The 23,180-nt window shown below is 29.5% G+C and overlaps 1 long non-coding RNA gene across 2 annotated transcripts; it reads right to left on the reverse strand.

Annotated features, from left to right (window-relative positions):
* Nucleotides 1–1,185: 1,185 nt before the first annotated feature.
* LOC132754626 (uncharacterized) lies at nucleotides 1,186–22,048 on the reverse strand. Of its 2 annotated transcripts, none has more exons than XR_009629103.1 (4): nucleotides 21,564–22,048; nucleotides 20,338–20,409; nucleotides 7,912–8,030; nucleotides 1,186–7,673 (listed from the first exon to the last, which is right to left on the reverse strand). It is a non-coding gene; the product is annotated as an uncharacterized LOC132754626 (long non-coding RNA). The 2 variants fall into 2 exon arrangements; XR_009629104.1 differs by lacking the exon at nucleotides 21,564–22,048 and adding an exon at nucleotides 20,765–21,007.
* Between the last annotated feature and the right edge of the window lie 1,132 nt (nucleotides 22,049–23,180).

Raw genomic sequence — 23,180 nt, forward strand, 5'->3', positions numbered from 1 at the left:
TTAAATTAAATCTTGAATTAAAACAGGAAAGTCTACTTTCGAGTTTAAATTACTTGTGCCCTTTAATTACTTTTAATAACACATGTGACTAAACTAAATCGCAACAACAGAAGAATGTTATCATATCAAATTAAAGTTAATAAATTGATTTTAAATTTCATTATTTTCAGCGAGCCTACATTTAGATAAAGAAAGTACAACACGTACTATTAAATCGAAAGTAGAAAAACAAAGTTGTTTATTAATAAATTATATGAAATTGTAACGCATAAAACTATTAAATAACCCGTTATTTAACTTACATTAACTAAAATTTGCTATTTCCATAATGTATTCAGACCTGAATTATCGACTCAAATTTAGCGATTTTCCTTGCCCTAGATAAAGCTGGTAATTGGACAATAGATAGATCAGATTTATTAATTTGCATTACGTATAAATGCATCTGTAAGATTACTTTCGTTGACATTTTATATGTAATTTACTTCGATCTGCGTCAGTATATATATTAATTAATCTTTATTAAAATTGTTCTGTTCTCTAAACTAAAGTGTAAAAAGAGAGCAGTGTAAAATGAGAGCATTGAATAAGTGATTTAGAGGTCGCTCGTCTGACCCTCGGGCGAGAGAAAAAAATAGTACGTGACAAATGATCTCGGTCAGTAAGTCTAAAGGACTTTTTTGTTCTCATCGGTCATTCAAAAATCAGTTGGAATTAAAACCTGGTCACTTGCTGAGAAATTTGAAATTATACTAGTAAGCTATCCCAGACGACCCAGATATGACCAATAATGTGTTCATGTTGGCGTTTAATCAGAAAAACAAAGCAAATAATATTTATTAGAAAGCAATAAAAGCTTAGAAATGGAAATCCGTCAACAGTAAAAGAAAAATAGGTGGGTGATATTTAATCCCGTTCCTAAATGCTGACATCATCCATATGATATGTTCAAAAGCAGAAATAATTTAAAAAAAAACGATCAGAATAAAGAATAATTTATTCATTTAAAATTTCTTATACATACATATTTATATACATTTTTCTGTATGTGTGTAACAGGAATAGCTATTCCAAATATAACTTTGAGAACACTATTTGTTAACTTAAAGGGTGACAACTTCACCGTCCATATATATCTATTGTCTATATGCAGTGCAGATTTATCTTCTCTTATAACAAACATTTACAGCATCAATTAAACAATCACCAAGAATATAAAAAACGCCTAGATGTATTAAAGGTGTAAAAACAATGAAATGATACATTTAAGTATGTTAAGAAAATGATGAGACAATCAATCACTTTTCAAGCACTTAACTCTCAAAAAGATTACAAATTAAAAAAAATATGTCATAATATTGAAGCGGTATTAATTACAAATTAAAAAATATGTCATAATATTGAAGCGGTAGGTAGAAACTTTACATGAAATACCATTTTACCATAACAATATATAGCATGTAATAACTTACAATATGACACCTTTCAGTGTGATGAAACACTTATTTTTTTGTAATATATGAGATTATGACAGACATAACGAATAAGATTTAACAACTTAATCAATGGTAATTTAATGAAAATTAAAAATATAAATTGACTTAATCACTTGTGATAGCAAAACAAATATTAAAATCTCCTATTAAGATTTAACAACTTAATCAAATGTAATTTAAAGAAAATTAAAAATATAAATTGACTTTATCACTTGTGATAGCAAAAAAATATTAAAATCTCCTATAACAACATCAAATTTTGTTATCTGTATATCAGATGATTCCTTACTTCAATATTGCATAACAGTATTTGGCGTATTACCTATCTATTACTTTCTTTAAAAGCCCATTATGCCCCGGAAACAATTTTTTTTTACTTATTTCTCAAACGTTTTTATTATTCTAGGTGTTCTGTTATAGTTTCAAAAAGTTATTCATTGGCAAATAGCCTCAACCATATTTTGATATGCTGCCTTTTAGCATTTAGAAGTTATAATGATTTAGTATTTTGAATGAAAATAATCTGGAAATAAAGTGATCCCGCGGAAGCATTAATCACTATGGTGGCATATTTCTGCCACCAGATAACCATATAACTAACTAGTTAATTAAGAGGTTAACTAGTTACGTAACTAGTTAAAATTTTAATTAACTAGTTAGTTATGTGGTTAACTACTTACGTAACTAGTTAATTTTTTCAATAAATAAAAGATTATATGCCACCATAAATCACAACAAAATTACATGAAAATTAGTCAAGATACTACTGTGTATAAATTTTGATACTTTTATGACAAATAGTTTTACATTCAACGTTATCTATTTAGGTGAATAACATCTTACACGCTCTCAAATCATTATTTTAACGTTTTGAAACTAATGCATTCCCTTTTTAAATAACCAAATATTTATTCGCTGAACACATATGAGTTGATTAGGACAGGTTACCATTTATTTTTATAGCTTTTGTGACTAACATCTGCTTAACATGAATTTCATCTTCAATTAACAATTTACATAATTGCAACATTCTCTGTAATATTTCCATAGATTTCAGCGTAAGATTTATTGGAACAACACAAAACAGAAGATCTATGGCTAACAGGTAAAACAAAATCATAAAATTATTTTGAAATACAGAAATACAGTCTTTCAGTTCTTATTTGTTTCTACCGCTCCCTGATGGACCAACTTCTCTAACAATATTTGTTGACCACCAAGAATATATTCTTTCAGTGATATAGTCAATATATTTTTTTCAAAATTTCGATAAAGAAAAGCATCAGATCTGCTTAACGATTCTGATATTTTTGTTTTAAACATGAGAATTGAATATCCTCAATAATGCAACATTAAATTTTTATTACAGGTTCTTGTTTCAAATATGTACAAGAAAGGAAGCAAGACGCACATGACAGGGCAGCCAACAAATTGCTTATCTGTATATCGAGAAATTACGAAAAAATAATAATATAACAATATTTCGGTCTTAATCGATGGACAAATGGGTACAGTGATTGAGGCAGCTTGTACATTAGCTTTAGTTTTGCAGACTCTCTTTGCAATAATACATATCCCATAAAAAACATTGTGACTCGTTGTTCTGCTTAAATTAATTTATAAGAAAACCTTTTCTTCTCAACATGCAAAACAACAGGTACCTGACTGTTTTCGTTGGATTTAGTACAATGGTCAACAAGGATGTTCGCGGAATGATAACACATGACATAGAAGAAAAGCGTATCACAGATGAACCCAACAACTTTATCTCTTGAAATTCAAAAACAGCTCATAGAGGCACGGTTTGAACAATGCAACCAATGCATAGGACAACATTCATCATGATCCGGAAAATAACTTCAAAGAGATTAAGTAATGAAAAAAGTGGAATTTTAACTGACAGTTGAGACATATTTAAACTTTTATACTCTTCGTTGTTTAAAACCCTTTATTACTTACAAAATATGGCATTAGATTAGATTTATTTTTTGTATGCACCTGACTTAACATGGTTTTTGGCTACCCTGGTAATTAAATGAAAGCAATATATAATAAACAGTAAGTCAATCAAGAATATTGTCATATTGTGATACAGAATTATTAACTTCTCAAAACCTATAAAGCAAATAATTCCAATCACCATTATTTCTATATACAATGATATATTTTTAAAATGTAACATAGTTACATCAAATGTATGTACATATTGTTAATTACGATAACAGTTCAAACTTGTAATATCATCACCACGAGTGCTTATAAATAAACTAAATGTTTTATATACAATCCTACTGTATAGTTACATTAGTTTGTTTGCTTTTCTTCACAACAATCATTCACTTTAATTTGATTTTGCCATAGAAAGAGCTATGACTTATCAAACTGCCTGCATGATCTCTGTACCACAGTTAAGCGCAAGTCGTTTTCTACACTCCATAGCAATTTATATGTGATATTACAGATCACTAACAAAACTTTTTCTTGTCACAAACCAACACAAACATCTCCTATAACCCTTGAATATTGCCACAAATCAATGCTGTCAAATGTACTTACACAATGATATTGTCACAAATTATTACACTGTGTATTAACAACCGATATACGTATATTACATCTCCTATAACACTTGAACATAGTCACAAGTTATTACACTTGAATATTGTCACAAGTTGTTACATATGAATGTTGTCACAAGTTATTACACTGTGTATTAAAAACCGATATACGTATATTACATCTACTATAACACTTGATATTGTCACAAATTATTACAATGTGTATTAACAACCGGTATACGTATATTACATCTCCTATAACACTTGAACATTCTCACAAATTATAACACTTGAATATTGTCACAAGTTGTTAAACATGAATGTTGTCACAAGAACTTATACACTGATATTGTCAAAAAAATTTACACTGTGTATAAACAACCGATATAAGTATATAAAATCAACGTGACAATTACCACAAGTTATTATACAAAAACATTATTACAAATTGTAAAACTGTTTGTTAACAACACATGTAACTAATTTTTAAACTGATTTGTATAAAACTATATTTTCCCTTCTTGAATATCAATTTGACAATAAGAGATTTTCCACTAACAATTATAACCCGCTTGTGTAATTTACTCTATAATTTTACTCTATAACTTCGTTTCAGTGTAACAATGGATAAGTTGCTTTTTAATTATGGTTAAAATATATAACACTAATCGTGCAATAATGAATGCTCTTAGAGTTTGATATGTATAAACAATTCAACAGTTATAAAATAAAAAAAACTGGAAGATGTGAAATGTTTTATACACATGCCATATGTTTTACAACCCGGAAGTAGTGATAGCATTGAAATTCACATATGAGAAAAACAATATATTTTAAAAATGACAGTCTATATAAAATGGGTAATTAATATGTGTAATAATAATGGCAACATGGGTAAGTGTACCTCAAATTTCTGTATCATAAATTTCTATAGATGACTGAATCTCAACTAAATGCCAACATATATGAAAACATGAACATACACAAAATACATACACTAAAATAATATTAGGAGATGGTATATATCAACTAAATATTCAACTTGTATATCTTATCTAATTTTATAGTCCATTAAGTATAACTATTCTATCATTTGTTGTTTCCTTTCCTAGGCTTGAGAAATCTTGTAACGAGTTCCAACAAAGTTACTATTTGGCCATATACTTGAGCCATTTTTTTACTTTCTTTTTGTTTTGGCAATAAGTAAAGTTACTATAGTGAATAAGTATTTACAATAGAGGTAAAAGCACCATTTATCTTACTTTTGCTTGCTTTACAACAAAAAATCAGTGCAATACTAATTTATTAAGGTTATAAAGGTTTCAAATACATGTATTTCTAAATCCATATTGAAACATATTTTTGAGACATTATGTGCCTATACCTGAATAAAATGTTTGTGTCATGTTCGTACATGTGGCTCAATTCCTCAAATCTAGATAAACGAAACATTGACTAACAAATATTAAACATTCTTTCATGTTATAACCTGATAATAATATGAAGATGATATGATGGTATATTTATATTATTAGGAAATTATTCATTGTTGATATAAATCAGAATTATATTGGACGATTACGCAGCAGTCATATATTTGACGAAACGTTAGCTGCTTACGAGTCCAAATAAAATAAGTATTGTATCAATAATGTGTATTGACTTCTGTCTTTCACACTACAAATTTTAACATTTTGACAAAACTGTATTACTTCAATATAGTTCAATATAGATTATGTATCAAATTTATGTACTTGGCAAATGAAAACCAGGCTAGACAGAGTACAATTTTTATCTGTTTCGGATTTCTTAAATATATACTATGCTCAATATTGAGTAAAATATTCATATTACAGAAATTCATTGAAATCCAAGAAATCTGACTGGATGTTTTAAAGTTGAGTAAAATGTGTTCAAATCTTGTATTAAAAGCTGCTTTCCCTATTAAAGGTCAAATGAAATTGGTCTTTTCTTAAAAAAAATGCCATTTTTTTATTAATGACACTTTGTATTCATATTGTGACTACTGATAGTGTATGGAGTTTAAAAGATAGCATATCTACTTTGAATTAAGCCGAATCATGTTTATTTTTATATTTACATAAAGGCCATGTAGTAGTAATCAATATTTTCAAACACCAAACATAGTATAACTTTAAGTTTGGAAAATGAATAATATGAATTTGATATGACTTTTTTACGCAGAATATGAAAAAAGACTAAATTGATCAGATATTATTCAATTATAGAACATCCAGGGTTGCAAACGCACGAAGTTTCTTGGTAACATCTTATGCAATGTGAAATTAATCTACATATATTTTACATGTGACAATATTTTTGATACCTTATCTAATTTAATATCTAAATGCCTTAATTATCTACTTTCAAAAATGCTTACTAATTTACATTTCGGAATTTCTAAGATTTAAATCTACAAAATATTTACTAACATAATTATATTGAACTATAATACAGATATACAATTTGTGCTGTAAAGATTAAGATATCATCACAAATTTCAACTTGCATATTTTCTGGTATGGAAAAAGTAATACATTTATATCATTGACAGAAACTCCTTAAACAAAATATTGAGAATTTGTTGTTTAGTTTTTAAATATTAACTGAAATAATTATTAAATAGTCTGAGCCATCATGTCATATAAATACATGTGTCAGCATAGATTTATATTTGTAAAGAAAAATTGATAAACTTTCCGACATTTCGTGGAAAAGAATTATAGTTTATACTTTAAAAATTGTACAAAAAACACAAGTAATAAGTTTTGAGAAATTATGCTAAAATTGGTGAAACAAAGCACATATTTGAATGAATAAATGATTACTTTATTGATTAAATGTGGATCATGGGAGACGTTTATAAAAGTACTCAAATTGATATTTGAGCCCCTGTCTGGAATCATCGACAAAAAGCACACAACTTTTGTCTTCGGCTTTGGCTGCTTGTACCTCAATTCCCTTTTTTGCATACAATAACGCGTTTTGTAACTCGACCTTAGTTATCCTGTTTCCTGGCTTTATTTTACCAGTGGTCAGTGCTTGCACAGTTTCAGGTTTTTTGAAATATTGTTTTCCCACATTGTTCTGTTGATCGGCACGCTTATCGGCAGCGCTAGAGGTGAATGTGTATCTTGTACTTTTTCGCACTTCCTCGGCATTTTTACTTTCCGGTTCCTTTCTTTTACCCGTCTCAGATATCGGCAGTTTGCTGCACTCTGACGGTTGTTGATCATATGTCCTACCTTGACCTTCTTTAAACCCAACTTTTCTCCTAAGCACCGCATTTTTATTTTTTTTATTTTTAAATGTCTTCATGTTGTCGTGTGTAATGTCAGAACAAGCCTCACTGGAACTTTCTTGGACCTCCTTTGAAGAATCAGTCTGCATCTTTATTCACTTCTTTCCTTTCTGAAGAATTGTTCCGTATTTGATTAGGAAGATGCCGTTCACTAAACTTTAACAAATCATGTTTGGCATATTACAGAAAATGTAACTGTTCCATATCAATTCTGAAATGTTGTGGAAATATAAAATCATCTTATATTTGTTCCGAAATAGTATGTGTCATCATCGCTTGAACACGAAGATTTTGAACCTGTGAAATATAAAATTAGTTATAAGATTTGTGTGTTTTCAGATATCGAAAACTGGTATAAATTTTTATTCAATCAAAAAGTTTATTATCATTTTGTTTTCTTTCAATGAAACACTTTGTATAAACTAATAAATTTATTTAATTAGTCATTTGAGACTGATCATGAATGCAGATTTTATCTATCATTGTACGTTGAGTATCATCAGATCATTATCATGAACTGAGTTGACTGATTTACCTTTCAAAGATACACAGCTAAACCAGTGTTTGCATTGACGGAAATTATCGTGTAACATTGCTTCCGATCCAAATGAGAACGCAGATCTGAAACTACCGTTCGACATTGTCAAGCATTTACTGAAAAAGAAGATAAACAACATAAATAATTTCGGCAATATAACTGATAATTTTACAAAAGATACTTAATATTGTAAAATACATACGACTATAAGATGTCCCAAGTAAATAATATTATAATAAAGCTATTTTGTATAAAATCTAGATAAAGTGCAAAAACCTATTGGAAAGAATTTTTTAAGCAAAAAAAATACAACGCATTTTTCCTGGTTTTAAAACTTAGAATTCCTTGAGAATTTTAAACAAACTCGTAGATTCCATCTTTAATAATATTTTTCGGGTACAAAATAAAAGTGTATTACAATATATGTAGGCAGTTACGTAATTTTATATTTATCACACCTTATTTTATGCTATTTCGCTGTAATATGAATTAAATTATTATTGACATATTATAAAAAATGCATTTATTTAACAGTTACGACTATTATTTGAAGTCACCTCTCCTTGTACCTCAATGACATCACGACCTACTTCCTTCAGTTCACAATTTATTACCTCCCTTAGATTATACACATAAGTTGGTAACTGCCAAATTCCACAATGAAGACCTCTGAGATAGTTAATGAGATCATACTATTAGATAAAATTCAACATTATTGTAAAAGCAGACGAAATGTTATCTACGACATACATTGTACACACGTAAACATACACATTTAAACTGTTTTCAATATGTAAAAAATTATTTCTGACATAAAAGTTGTTTATTATCAACTCATGTCCATTCATAACATTAAAACATTTGCCATTTTACTCCACAAATGCACAAAACATTTTTTCTGTGATTACGTTCTTGCTGATACTTAAACTTGAAAGAGTGTATCTATTATCATAATTCCATTCTTGATTGATCTTCATCTTAAGACCTTAGAAAGAGGGCAAAGTAAATATCTTTAAAGACAGTCTAGACCCATCTTTCAAAGAGTCAGGCTACATAATGTTATACTCTATACTATAAAAATTGAAAGGGCTGATATGGTAAATTAAAGGGTCAAGGTTTGGGTGTAAGGAACAGAGGGCGGGCACAAAATGTGATCCGAGGAGGGAAGGAAGTAAATACGTACTGCTAACGATAATATAACAAGGCAGGTCATCACAAAAAGTGTCAACATACAGAACACGTAACAACTCACAAGATATAAATGTTGAATATGTCTAACATAAAGAGGGTACCGCATTGGAACAGTCAGTAGTAGTAGTAACACTACTGGATAGTTTCAAACGGTTTTAAGCTCGCAAAATCTCAATCCCCGTCAATATGTTCCCACATGCCGAAAAATATGTAAATAAAATAAATCCTTCCCAAATGAAATTTTAACTATTGTAATGGTTACATAAGACGAAATAAATTTATATAAAACACATTAATTGTCATGTAAATATAAACAAAAGAGTACAGACCATCACAAAAGTACTCGATGCCTTGAATGAAGGCACAGCAACAAAATATCTCCTGGGACCAACAAAGCAAAATAGACGACGAAAATTAAACAATTCAGTCCTTAAGACTTTTCGAACTGTTCATTTCAGTCCTTCAGATGCAACCAAAACAGGAAAGCTTAGCATCAAACTGTCAAAGGGTTAAACACAATGCATTCGGTATGCCTAAACATAAATGGGTCATAGCTTCTTAATAAAACGTTTGATGATTTAAGTGAAGACAACAGAAAAAAACTATGACCCATGACCATAAGAGGTTTATCAACCATATCTCCATAGATCTCCATTAAGCTTGCTATACCTAGTCGTAAACGAGTTTTTAAATTACAAGGAAGATAGAAATTGGAATTGTTAAAGCCAGAAGATTCATAGTCTATTCAATACTGATGACCAAATAAAGGCTTAATCTGGTAATTGTCAATAAGACCAAGGCTCGTTTGAATTATGCTTTTTTCTTCAAAAGCATAAAGCCTTTAAGATCAGTTAAACGAATCTCATAAATATTTGCATCGTGCATATAATCATGTTTTAACATTGTTGGAATATATCATACTCATTTTGTTCAGACTCATATCTTCAAAGCCTTCCAAACTATTTATTGCTGTGCATTTATCAATACATCAATTTGAAATGTTATTTTATATAAATAATTATAATGATTATTATCATCATCCATTTATTTCCAATCAACAAACGAATACATGAAAATCATTATTTCAAAATTTAAACAGGTCTAAAGGTCAGGGTATTGCAACAAATATTTGATTATCTAGAAAGAGACCAGTCCGCATTTGATAAAAAGTGACCTAAGATGATAGCCCATTCCTAATAAGACCACACAGCAAAGTACTGGTTGAAAATGTCAAGTGGGTACGAAGGATATTTTCAAAAATTGTTGATGAGATAAGTATCAAAATTGGAGTTAGAAACGTCATGAATTTGACCATATGGGTTTCCTTTAGATTCGTAAGCATTGCACATGAGCTTGATGTTTCCATTAACATGATTGTCTCATCTCAGAGTTAAAAAGGAAAATTGTCTTGTAAAACAAAAACAAAAATTTTAAACACACAATTAATTGAAACCCATGGAAAAATATAGAAACTTGAATATATGTACTTCAAGAAAAATTTCTGTGATATGTCATCAGTTATTAGTATGTATATATTTAAGTGACATCCAAGGGTATAAAGTGAGCTAACAAGTGAAATTCAAAAACAGTTCACACTTTGCCATTTTTCCTACAACCAATAAATAATAATGTCTTTTTAAATGCTTAAATTAAATAATTGCACATTATGTACTGAAACAGATAAAGAAAATTTAAACACCAAATCAAAGAAGATGAAGTATCAAAAACATGTATAAAAGCAAACGAAATGAAAAAATTCACCAGGAGCACCAACTATTAGACATTTTATTAAACAAACTTAACTTTTAGCAAGCAACACTATAATCGTCGATTAGCTATTTGTAACCATCTTCAGCTACTGCTTCTGGTCTTACAAGACCATAGCACTATAGGCTATGAGTTATACATTTCATTCTTTTAAACGTAAGGTGACATTTATTCTGATTTAATTTGATCTGCCAAACATAGGAAGCAACATATAGGAAGCCAATCATGGGAAGGAAAACACGTGACAGAAAATACGGGATGGAAAACTTGGAGAGGAAAACTTGGGAAGGAAAACAGAGTGTTAGGAGCTTTCATATATAAACAATCTACATATATCATGTTTACAATCTAACACATCAGATAGATTTCTCCATCATTGGTTTTCCTTTAAAAAATCATTACATTAAACGAGAAAGGTACTTTCTAATAAAGTGACCGTAATACACATTAGTTGGTCAGATAGAGGCAATTTGGTAAAAGTTTTAATTAAACTTTTATCAATTGTTATACAATAAAGTTCTGCACTCAGTTATTTGTACAAAAGCAGGGTTTTGGCATGCAAAAAGCCTTTAATAAAAATTTTGGGATTTAGCTGGGAAAGCTGAAAAAAAGGGAAACACAAAAATTTAAAATTTTCAAAATCAAATATGCCAAAAATTTATTCTTTTTAAAATCTTTTTATTTTATATATATTAAAGTTTTTCTTATTGCTAAACATTTTTCATTCTCGATATGTACTCAGGATAAGAGATTCCATTTTATAACCGAGATCCTATGGTTGAAGACCCTCTTTCAAAATCTAACTCTTGTCAGGCTGAAATTAAACATTTCAAAAATCATTTATGTTTATTAAAAGCATTGAACAGGGCATTTTCGTAACATAGTATTGACTGGTTGAACCCGTATCAATTTTCTAGAAGCAATTCGATCTGTTTCAGATGGAAACAAACTAAGGACATATTGTATCTTTACAAATCATTATGATCTTGAAAAAAAATGTACAGATGCATTGATCAGCTCTCAGCAAATATAGATAAGGAGCAGCTCTGTTTAGATTAGAAAGTGGAAGAAATGATGGCATGCTAGTTGTTGGGCAGATTTTTTTTATTCCATATTCATTCTGGTATAAATGTTTTTGAAAATGAATGGCATTACCTAGTTTAAGGTAACCTACATACTGACTTAAATAAAATGACATAACATTTGAAAAGTCTCAATTATTGTCATTCATCTATGTTTCATATGTAAAGATAGGATTACGGTAAAGAATAAAATCGTTAAAATTAAATTATTCAAGGATATATGTTTATAACTGAGACGTGTGAGATTCTGACAAGCATTAAAGAGTGTTTAAAGTACAGTCCGTGATTGATATGTAAGTTTAAAAGAATCATATGCCGTTACAATAACAAACTATTTTATTTCCGACTACAGCAGTAAATTCTTTATTGTCAAATATTTATCCTTACAAAGTATGTAAAACAATATTCACACGCCAGGCGCATCTGTTTATTATTCAATAAAACACTTTTCACATCGCAAACTAACTTATATCCATAACTTTATAAATAAATTACTTACCTTGCCAACCAAATTCTTTCATAATAAACATCATTTATTATTATTTTTATCAAGCAATTCCTACATTTTTTACTTTAATTCAATTACGATACAAACTTGTTATCTTTAACCTTGCTCCATAATGGAATGTTTACATGTATATAACGCCACCTAGCGGTGAATGTCGCAGAGTGTAAACGAAAAAAAATCCAAGAATAAAAACCAGATAAAACAAAACATGCAGACACTAGTATTGCCCCTATCATTTTGTCCTAGTTTTTCGTATCATGACTTATAAATTATGACAATGTTGTCTCCTTTCTAACTTCTCCCACTTTCATCTTACAAGTTATTGTAATATACTTCGTCCACCTCCATTATTATTCCTGATATATGGAACACTGCGTCTGATGGCAATTGGGCATATTTATGTACATCCCCAAGCAATAACTGCAAACATTGAGTTTAACAAAGAACAGCTAATACTTGGAGTGGTAAACAAAAAGCCCATTTTACTTTAAATCGAGACCTTCGACCTTGGTCTGACATCATGTTTTACCATCTGTTATTTCAAACACACTTCTGATAACGATTATATCCTGCCTATGCTGGTCCTATATGAAGATGTCATGCTTTCTTAATTAATGAAACTGAACTGAATCCATCATTTCAAGTTTATATCCGTTGAAAACCGACAACTCAAAATAATTTCCGCCACTTCATTAAAGACGAAAATGGCGGACAATGCTTGTTGTCATATATAGGTTATACATATTTGTTATTACTCCGCGCTCGAGATACGGCTTTTTCAAACGGTTATGTTATTGCTTCTTTCTTTCATTTTGTTATCCTTTACAATAAAAAAATCTTTATTAATAGATTTTGATAAACTAAAACGTTATAACCGCTTGGTCTTGTTTTCTATTTTACAATTTCTTGCAGCGTATTTAAATGTAGTGCGGAAGTTATTTGGTCAAAAAGTGGGACATTCACAAGTGCTTATTATTATGACGTTAAAAGGCGTATGATAAGCGAATGATACAGAACTATAAATCTTATTCAAATTACAAATTGATATTATGATGATTTTCTCCTGGACATGGTCTTATAAATAATATTAATGGTTTTTTTTATCATTCGATATTATCTGTATCCTTATCTATTGTTTTATTTTTATCCGCCTGAGAATATTTTAAATTCCACTGGTGTTTTCATTTCCGGTTTAGAAACTATTACATCAGATGTGTGAAGTGCCCATTCATGACCTCGTTATTTTTGTTTTGTATTACAATTTAATTCTTTCATTACCATATCTTACTTGCAATGATAATTCTAACGTACATATATTACATTATACGAGTATATGTAAAGAGAAGAAAACGTTTAACCAAAACCTGTTCAACAGCAATTTAAGTACGCTTGGCCATGACTACTTAAATTTACATTATGCCAAAGAAGGGAATACAGTTTTTCTTCTTTAGAAAGGGCACACATGTGGTTTATTCAGTTTAAATGATAGTTTTAGTTAAATATTTGTCAAGTAGCAAGGTGTAAATATAGTAATTTGTTGACATCCATAAAAATAAGTTAAATCATCATATATGTATGCCTTGCCAAAATGAAACACAAGACAGGTATATGGCCACTTAGAAACCTACTGGAATCTATAAGAGGATACTAAAAATTAACTCTTTTGAGAAAAAAAGCATTTGTTTCCGGGGAAGAATGGGCTTTTGATTATCAATTCATAAACACCATTCTTTCAGACTATGTACTTTATTGACTTATACGTGTTCTATCGATTTCAGAAAGGAAGCCCAATATAGCAACCATTTAAGCACAACCAAAATATTTTTCAAAAAAATGTTAAAATTGGCAGTGTTAAATAAAAGTTATCTATTGGCTAAATATCTAAGTTACCTGCAATATATCAGTTACATTTTTATATGAAATTTCTTAAAAACAAAAAACAAACGAAATGTTTGCTATCAAAGGTGATAATTATGTCTGTTCATTTACACACCTTTAATTCTAACTACGTAAAAACTTAAAAGCAGCTATCATATTACATGCTCTGGTTATAAGGAAACGTAAAGGGTTTCATGTGATCTTTAAAAATATGTTTGATAAATAAACGGAAAATATGTGCATACCTTCGTTTGAAATGATCATGTTACATTCAAGATAATGTACATACCTGTTTTTTTTCTTCTTTTAATTTATGATGATATTTTCTCAAGAAATAAAATATCACATCCACGATATTTCTCTTTCACTACTGTTTTCTCTGATTAGACAAATATATCCTCTTGAATGTACGCAGAAATAAATTATATTGAAAATAACAAAATGATTTTAACCCTTCTCCTATATATGTTTTAACTAATTGATATGCCGTCCAATATGAAAGCAAACAAGTGACTGCGTCAAAACAATTTAGGTTACAAGTAAGATACGTCACATGATAAGTCAATACAAAAGAGTTTTTAAGGTTCTTAAGGTGGTTAACATTATCTAGTTGAATGTATTTATTGGCGGAATCATACACCGTAACTAGATTTATGTACATAACTAGTAAAGCGTTTTATTTGTCGGGTTAGTTAAAAGCAGGACATTTTTTTTAAATCTATAAGTTTAAAATGTTTGGAAAATTAGAACTTGAGAAAATAAAATCTTATTAGATCCACTTTTCGAAGGGAAATTTGAGCTTTTGTCATGACCCATTTTTCTGATTCTGCGTTAACATAAAATGACCTAGGAACTTTGCAACATTGCATATAGAGCTCTAATTGTAACTTTAATTTCCAGGTGAAAATGTAAAGATCAAGTTCACTTGGGCCTGTAATAGGTTATTGATGTAATTTCATTTTCTCAAAAACTTTCAAAAGTATTCACTTATATTTTTTTTACTTTTTGTATTATCTAAATGTGATTTCATGTTTAAGATAATTTTTACTTTTTCAATCAGCAAAATTACGCCCTCTTTCTATTAAGATTTTCCCCAATTTAACTGTTATAATAAGTAAATTTCTCAAAACATATCAAAACTATTTACTTTTAAATTTAATTAAAAAATTTATTTAATTGTTGCACTTGTATATGTTGTTAACTATCAAAATTAAAATGACATTCCTAAATGGTAGATAGTTATAAAAGTTACATCTTTTTTTCGATTTCTTATTCCTTTATACTTTCCTAATTTGCTCAAAAAACATCAAATATATTCATTTCAAACTTGAAAATAGTCTTTTTTGCATATTAATTATGCTCCCTTTACTTCTTGGCTTTTATCACACTATCTTGAACTGAGAAAAATAGAGCTCTGTACTCCTTGGAAAACCCCTGTTTTCAATAAAATAATTATTTTAGCAAAAGTTCATGGGATATCAATAGAAACATTTGTGCCAGTGAAACCAGCTACCGTGTAAAGTCAAAAGGAGCACAGGTACAGCTTGGTTTCAACTGGGAATAAGTGACTTTATTAACGAAACTCGAATCGCATTTTTTAAAATCGCAAAGGGAGTGAAACTTGTAAGCTTTTGATAAAATAATTTCTAAGCAGACATGTAAACAGTCTCCAGGTAGGAACAGATGAATAATCGAGTGATAAAAAAGACATCAAGAAAATAAAAAAGGCACCACTTAGTGTAATAAATAATGGAAAGAGATAAAAAGCATAAGTCAGAGAAAAACAAGTACAACAACAGTTACTCTCCTTATACTACTACGAACGTGCCTGTTCTTCCTACTTTTAGTACTCCAAGCCAGGGTCTTTTTTGACCCTCAACCTTCGATTTTCAGAAAAGACAAAGGTTATTTTTCAAAGACCAAGATAGAAAGTTCTAGATCTGTCACTTTTGCTCAAGCTGTCCATACACAGCTTATTCCATAGAACATCCGATGATGAGTCAGAATAAAAAAACAGTCGTCGACGAATAGATCATCAATCAGAATGTTAACTTAAATCCCAGCCGCAAGGAGTGAAAGATCTCAAACTTTAGTATTTTATTTTCAATCAAATAATGTACACAGAGGCATTTTTGAATTGAAGGCAACAAATCTAAAGATAAAAAATATCGGTAAGGCCAAACCTAAGCAAAGTACAAATTTTCGGAAAAAATGGGCTTATATTTAAAGACGTCATTAATCGAAGTGCAGAGTACCTATCGGCTGGCAATCTGTTTCTTTAAGTTTATTTCAGAACATAAGAGAAGGTATAAATGTCTTTTATTTATCTAATAATCATAGGCAGCTTTACTTTAAAAGGAAAAGGGGAACTTTTTTGGCTTATTTTGATTACCATTTTTTCATTTCTCCAGGTTTTGCGTTTTATTGCCTTTAAGGTATGATACACCTAATGGGCGCTATAAGGAACAGTTACTGTAACATTGATAACATAGGTCGGTTATATGATGAGAGGAAACTTTATACAGAATAAACACAATTTAAAGTACAGTTTACAAGTTAAATAATTTATCTGATCTAAAGCTTCGCTATAAGAAGTGTTCATTTTCAGAAATGAGGTACCTCTAGATAATCTAAAGTAGCATTGTAAGTTAAAATGTTGTTTTTTATTGAGCATTGTAAAGAAACAAATAATTATTATTATAGCATTCAGTTATCATATTCCGCACATACTTTTACAAAACTACTAAGGAATAATCTAAGCGCTTTGCAGTTGAACTGATCAGGTGATAGCATCCACAATCTTGTGGACATTATAAAATTATTATAGGTATTTTTGGATGACCGTCATTCTATGGCCGAAGGGAGAACAGACATATATCATTAAATACACTGAAATTGCGACCTTAAGAGTCATCCTTATATGCAAAAATAGGTATTGTATTTAAAACCAGCCAACAAGTTTAACTTATATAAAAAAAAGAATGCTGCTGAAATTCTGTGAAAGTAGAACCAAAAAATAATAATTCGTTTCATGCCGTGTACAAGGGTGATAAGCCTCACAATAGTTTTAAATAAGGACCATAAAAGCATCATCAGTTGAAGTGGCATGACATAGGGATTGGAATTTTTTTCTTGAAGCAAGCAGATGTTTATTTTAGTCATTACTGACCGTTAAATAGAGGCACAGTATTGTAATTGTATTGTAACTTTTATTCATGCATTACCATTGTCATAATATCTTATATTCTTTATTTGTTTTTGTCAAAATTTTATTTGCCTTCGCATTTTTTTTCTTTTTAATTGAAATTTATAAATTTTATTATTCAAAGTTTATTAAAAAATTTTATCTGACAATTTAATTTTTTGGGTAGGAACATAGGAGAGCCCAAGACCCGCCCTCCTTCCCTTGGAAAAGAAACCCCTAAAAAGAAAACCCCAAATGAATTTAAAAAAGCCGTTTTTTTCCGCTCATTAAAAAAAATTTTAAAAGCTAAACCATTTGTATTCCCCTTTTTATAAAACAAAAAAAAAATTAAAATTTTTTTTGAAACGGGATCGTTGGTGTTTTACAATGAATAGGTTTTTGACTTTAACAATTTTGTTTTAAAACTGCTTTAAAACCAAAAATGGTTAAAAAAGTTAGGGTTTGGTTTGTTTAAATTGTTTGACTTGTTTTCCTCTAAAAAAGCTTCCAATTCCCATTTTGATTGGGCATGACCCTCCCTTATTAAAAATATTAGAAACTCTATGACAAGGTAATTTCTCTCCGTTGGTACTTACTCGCAACTTGTCTGTCATATTTTATGTACAATACATATGAAAGGCTATATGCAACCATTGAGTGTATACAGGGAATCTCGCTAAAGTCTTTTTAAAATCATGATATTAGTTTCAATAAATCACTGGCAAAGACTTGATAACATTGATAACAAATTGCAATGAGTCTGAAAGTGTAACAACGAAATAATGTCAAGATATTGATGAGTTATGTTACTATACAAGGTAGATAGATATATAAATGAATATGCAATTATTGACTGATTTTTTCAGGATTTATAATAATGAAAAGAGCGACGTCCCTCACGCCCCCTAGCACCGACTTAGGCTGTACTCAATTTGCAACTCTTAAAAGTGCTGGAATCAATAATTACAGAGGACCAGAAAAACATAACAAGTTACAACACTGAAGTGAAGTACGTGACAACTTATTAACTATGTTTTTACTGTTGTCATTTTCTAATGGTACAGTTTATTTATGTATTTGTTATAAAAAGGGGTATTTGGAGATCTATATATCATAATATCTATGTCTCAATAATATCCAACCATCACAGGGACGTTGAGACTTTGAGATTTTGGATAAAACCACTTGGAATCCTGAACTTTTCTGAACATTTTGGTTGGATGAAGTTAAGATTTTGGATGAACCTGCTAAGAATCCTAAACTTTTCTTTGCCAACATATCCCAGTGAGATACTTTTATAATATCTCTCATGAACAGACTTCAATTTTTATATATAATTTTGTTCTCATTGCTTCTCCTTTTCAAAATTTTAATATATTGGATTCAAATTGTCTTATTTCTTGCCACCAATCTTTAAGCATTATACACCATATCACTATCATGGTTTAATATATTTGATTTTAAAGGTTTCAAGTGAAAAGAAAAATTCAGAGTAATTTCTGTGACATAATGTGGTTTGGATCTATGTGCAATTTGTACAATTGTTGAAAATTGAGATTTTCTGTTAAATAAAGTGTTTTACATGCACGACATAGGGAATGAAATGAGTCATGACCCCATTCTATATGTATGAATGCATGGGAGTTGTAGATGCACCACATCAGATGTAACATACTAGCAATAATGGTTTTGACCAATGTTATTGAAACAGATTACATGCCTTTGTCTGCCATGTTTTTATTATTTATCATTTATAGAAATTAAAACGAAAAGATAAACCAATGTTAGCAACTGTTTCATTCCAAAGCTATAAACAGTGAAATTGCAGTTACATTTTTTTATAATACAGTTGTCCTGATATAATGCAATAAGAATGTTCTTTTAATCAAGTTTTATCTTTATTTTCATAATAAATAATTGAGTAAACAATTGAAAAATAATATATAAGAGCTGTCATCGATAGAAATGAAATTGATGTATCGTTGATATTTTTCTGTTGATCTGAGTACACATTTTAGAAAAAATGATAATTTTGATTTAATAATTGAATGTCTAGAAATTATATAAATAACCAAAACATATGCAGAAGCATATTTCATAGAAGTGATGACAAAAAAATTGTTAGCAAAAAACATGCAATGGGCATTTCTTTGAAACAGGACACATTTATGAAAAGACCATGTTTTTACTGAAAGAATTTTAAATAATTATGGAAAAGAATTAGAGACAAGTAGTTGATACTTAAAGTATGTAATTATCAAATTGAATATATCTGTGTATCATCAATATTTTTTCATCTTAAATTTGATTTCCACCGAATCAATGACAGCTCAAATATAACTTGAATCATTTAAAAATATCAACAAAATTTGAAAACTGGAAAATTCCTAGCTATATTGTTTGTTGTAAAATTAAAAATTTTCTTTAAATGTTAGTTTCCTAAAGTAGATTTATGTATAAAATTTGTATTTTAGAAATAATTTTGCTATTTAATAATGCAATAGTGATATATTTTAATGCAGTTACAATACTTTTTGCATCAAATAATTTTCAACTTATCAGTAAAAACATTGGCGCAAAAACTCATGAAAGTGTACTTACTGTAGTTTTTGCACTGAAGCTGCACTTACGTTTTTTGTTTTTTATGCCAAAAAAGTATTTTTTATCAAAATTCAGATTCTAAGCTTCAGAGACTGGTGACAACAGGTGATTTTCTCAAAAAATGTCAGTTACATGACCTTTTGCTCCAAGGTGACGATAATCGGTCTTATTTATTTCCATTAAAACATGAATTAAATAAAGATAAACTGTACCTTGGAAAACATGTCATCAATATATCTTGTAAATCTTCTCAGGTAACTTTAGTCTTGAAATGGACTCAAAATCTAAAAGGAAATGTAAAAACAGTGTCAAAATATAAGCTTTGAAGAACAAGTGTTCAATGACTTGAATATCAGAAAAACCTGTCATTATCTTATTCAGGGAACTCGCTCATTAAAGCTTGAAATGGTTATTTAATATGCATATAGCTCAAAATGTATGTAAAAAATTGCTGTAAAAAATAACAAGCAAATTTGTTTTTCCGTATAGTCTAGCGAAGACACTTTGGCCAAATGCTAACTTGATTGTAAGTGTAAAAGTATATGCACACATTAGATATATTAAAGTGTAAAAAAGCTATATATCTGCTGCAAAAAGATTGTAGAAACTATGAAATAAAAAAATGTTAATAAATCTTACAAAAATATTTCACTAGATATAGCTTTAAATACGCGGAAGGTTCGTAGCGCTCTTACATTACATGTATGACGAGTATAAGTTAAATTAAAATCACATCAAAATCAATATAAATGTATGTCTAAGTCTAGCAAGTTTGAGAAAAATCCTCAGTTAGCCGCCATTTTGGAAATTTTATGACAAGCTGACTGGTTCTGTATTTCAACTATTTAGATTATAGGAAGCTTTTGAAAATACATTAACAAAAGCGTCTACACAATGCAGACTGTTTTCTTGAAGACATCACAGTCTTCAATCCTAAATTACTCTTCCTGTAGAAGTGTAATGTAACAAAATCAGTTATTAAATATTATTATCATTGATAAGAACTAAAGTAACGATAATAATCATAAAAAGTTACTTTTATATATATATCCATTTGATACACCATCACGTTTAAATAAAATAGAAACAACAGCTCCGATTAGAGATTAACAAACATGGCGGACATTTTTCACTGATAGGTTGAACACCACATTTCGTTTATATAGATTGAACGGTACTAAATGTTTTAAATCATAACAGCTTACCGCGTTATACGTTGCACCTATTTTCATTTTATCTTTTAATGTATGGACACTTTGCACACATAAAAATATCCAATAATTCAATGTTGTGGATCACTGGAAAATATAATTTGTTGATTTTAATCTCGCTCGTATTCCAGACAAATTTATTTCGATTCTTCCTGCGCGACTAGCGGAATATTTACATGAAATGCAAAAATATGACTTATATTTTATAAATAAAAAAATAAACTGACATCGATAAGTTCCTTGCCATTGGTCCTAACTCGGGGAATCATGACTCACAAGGAATATAATGTCTCCTTTATTACATCTGTTTCCCACATCTTACACGTTATTGTTATATATTTCGTTCACCTCCATTATTATTCCTGATATATCAAACACTGAAGACAACCGGGTATATTTATATACATCCCCGAGCAATAACTGTAAAAAATAAGATGAACAAAGAACAGCTAATGCTCGGAGTGGTAAACAAATACCCCATTTTACATTCAATCGGCACGTTCGACTTTCCTTTGACATCATGCTTCGCCGTCTTTTAATGTAAAAACAACCCTGAAAATGCTTATTTCCGCTTCATACCAATTCCATATGAAAATGGATTGTATCCTGTACCACTTTATCTGAATTAAATCCATCTTATTAAGTCTATATCCGTTCAAAACCAACAACACAAAATAATATCCGCCACTCCAGTACATAAAAGTTTAGTAGAGGTTATACATGTTTGTTGAATATTACTCCGCGAGATATGGCTATTCAAAAGTATGTCGTGTAATCGCCGTTTTCTTTTAAAAAAAAAGGTTATACTTGTTCAATAATGATAACCTTCTTTCAATGATTTCGATAACTGAAACGTTATAACCGCCTTAATTGTGTTAACAATTTTACATTTTGTTGCCGCGTGTTTAAATGTAGTACGGAAGTAATTTGGTCGAAAAGTGGGACATACATTCACAAGAGCAATATCAATATATTAAGTGTTTTGTTTTCTTTCTTTTCCAATTCAAGGTATATCAGAAAGATACACAACACCAGTCTTTTTTTATACATTGTTTCTTTTATCTTTACCATAATGTTAATGTGTTTTTTTTTCTACTGAGCTTTGGACATAGTCGCTAATGTTACAGTTCAGGTTGATGTTATACACATTTTATGGTTCATTATCTAAGACTTTATCGATGTCAGATTAAACAGTAATCAAATTGCACTAGTATTTAGTTAACCGTCATGCTTATTTTGTATTATCATTCATTTTTCTTATTAATTTAACTTATTTGCAAAGAGAATCATCACGAAATATCCCGCTTATTTAACCGGTTTTAAACATGTAAAAGTAGAAAAGGCATATCTAACACGTTCAATAACAAACTGTTCAACTGCAATTTAAGTAGAATTTGTAATGACTGTACAATCATCTGAATTTCCGATGATCAGTTACCACCAGAAAACCCTATTTAAGCATATATTTACATGTTAAGGCTTCTATCAAATTGACATCAAAGAGACAAATATACATCCACGTGACTAGAGAGAATAAGGGAGCATATCATATAACACAACAACGACTACCTTATCATAAGGTTATAACCCTCATTCTTTCAACCGGTGTACTATCGTAAGATTGTATTAAGATACAAATACTTATTCTACCGGATAGGTAATCCAATATAGAGGAACTTTTAAAACAACGTGCAAAGTAAAACTTTAAAATGTTAAAAGTTACTGTAGCAATGTTTATTGAGTGCTTTACCTTTTTATATGAGATGAATAATTTTATTTTTGTATTTCTCATGAAATCTCTTGCTTAAAACAAAATGTTTACTTTTAAATGTGTTTTTTTGTTT

Source organism: Ruditapes philippinarum, unplaced genomic scaffold, assembly GCF_026571515.1.
Source record: "Ruditapes philippinarum isolate M1 unplaced genomic scaffold, ASM2657151v2 ctg2843_1_1_1_1, whole genome shotgun sequence".
Taxonomy (NCBI): domain Eukaryota; kingdom Metazoa; phylum Mollusca; class Bivalvia; order Venerida; family Veneridae; genus Ruditapes; species Ruditapes philippinarum.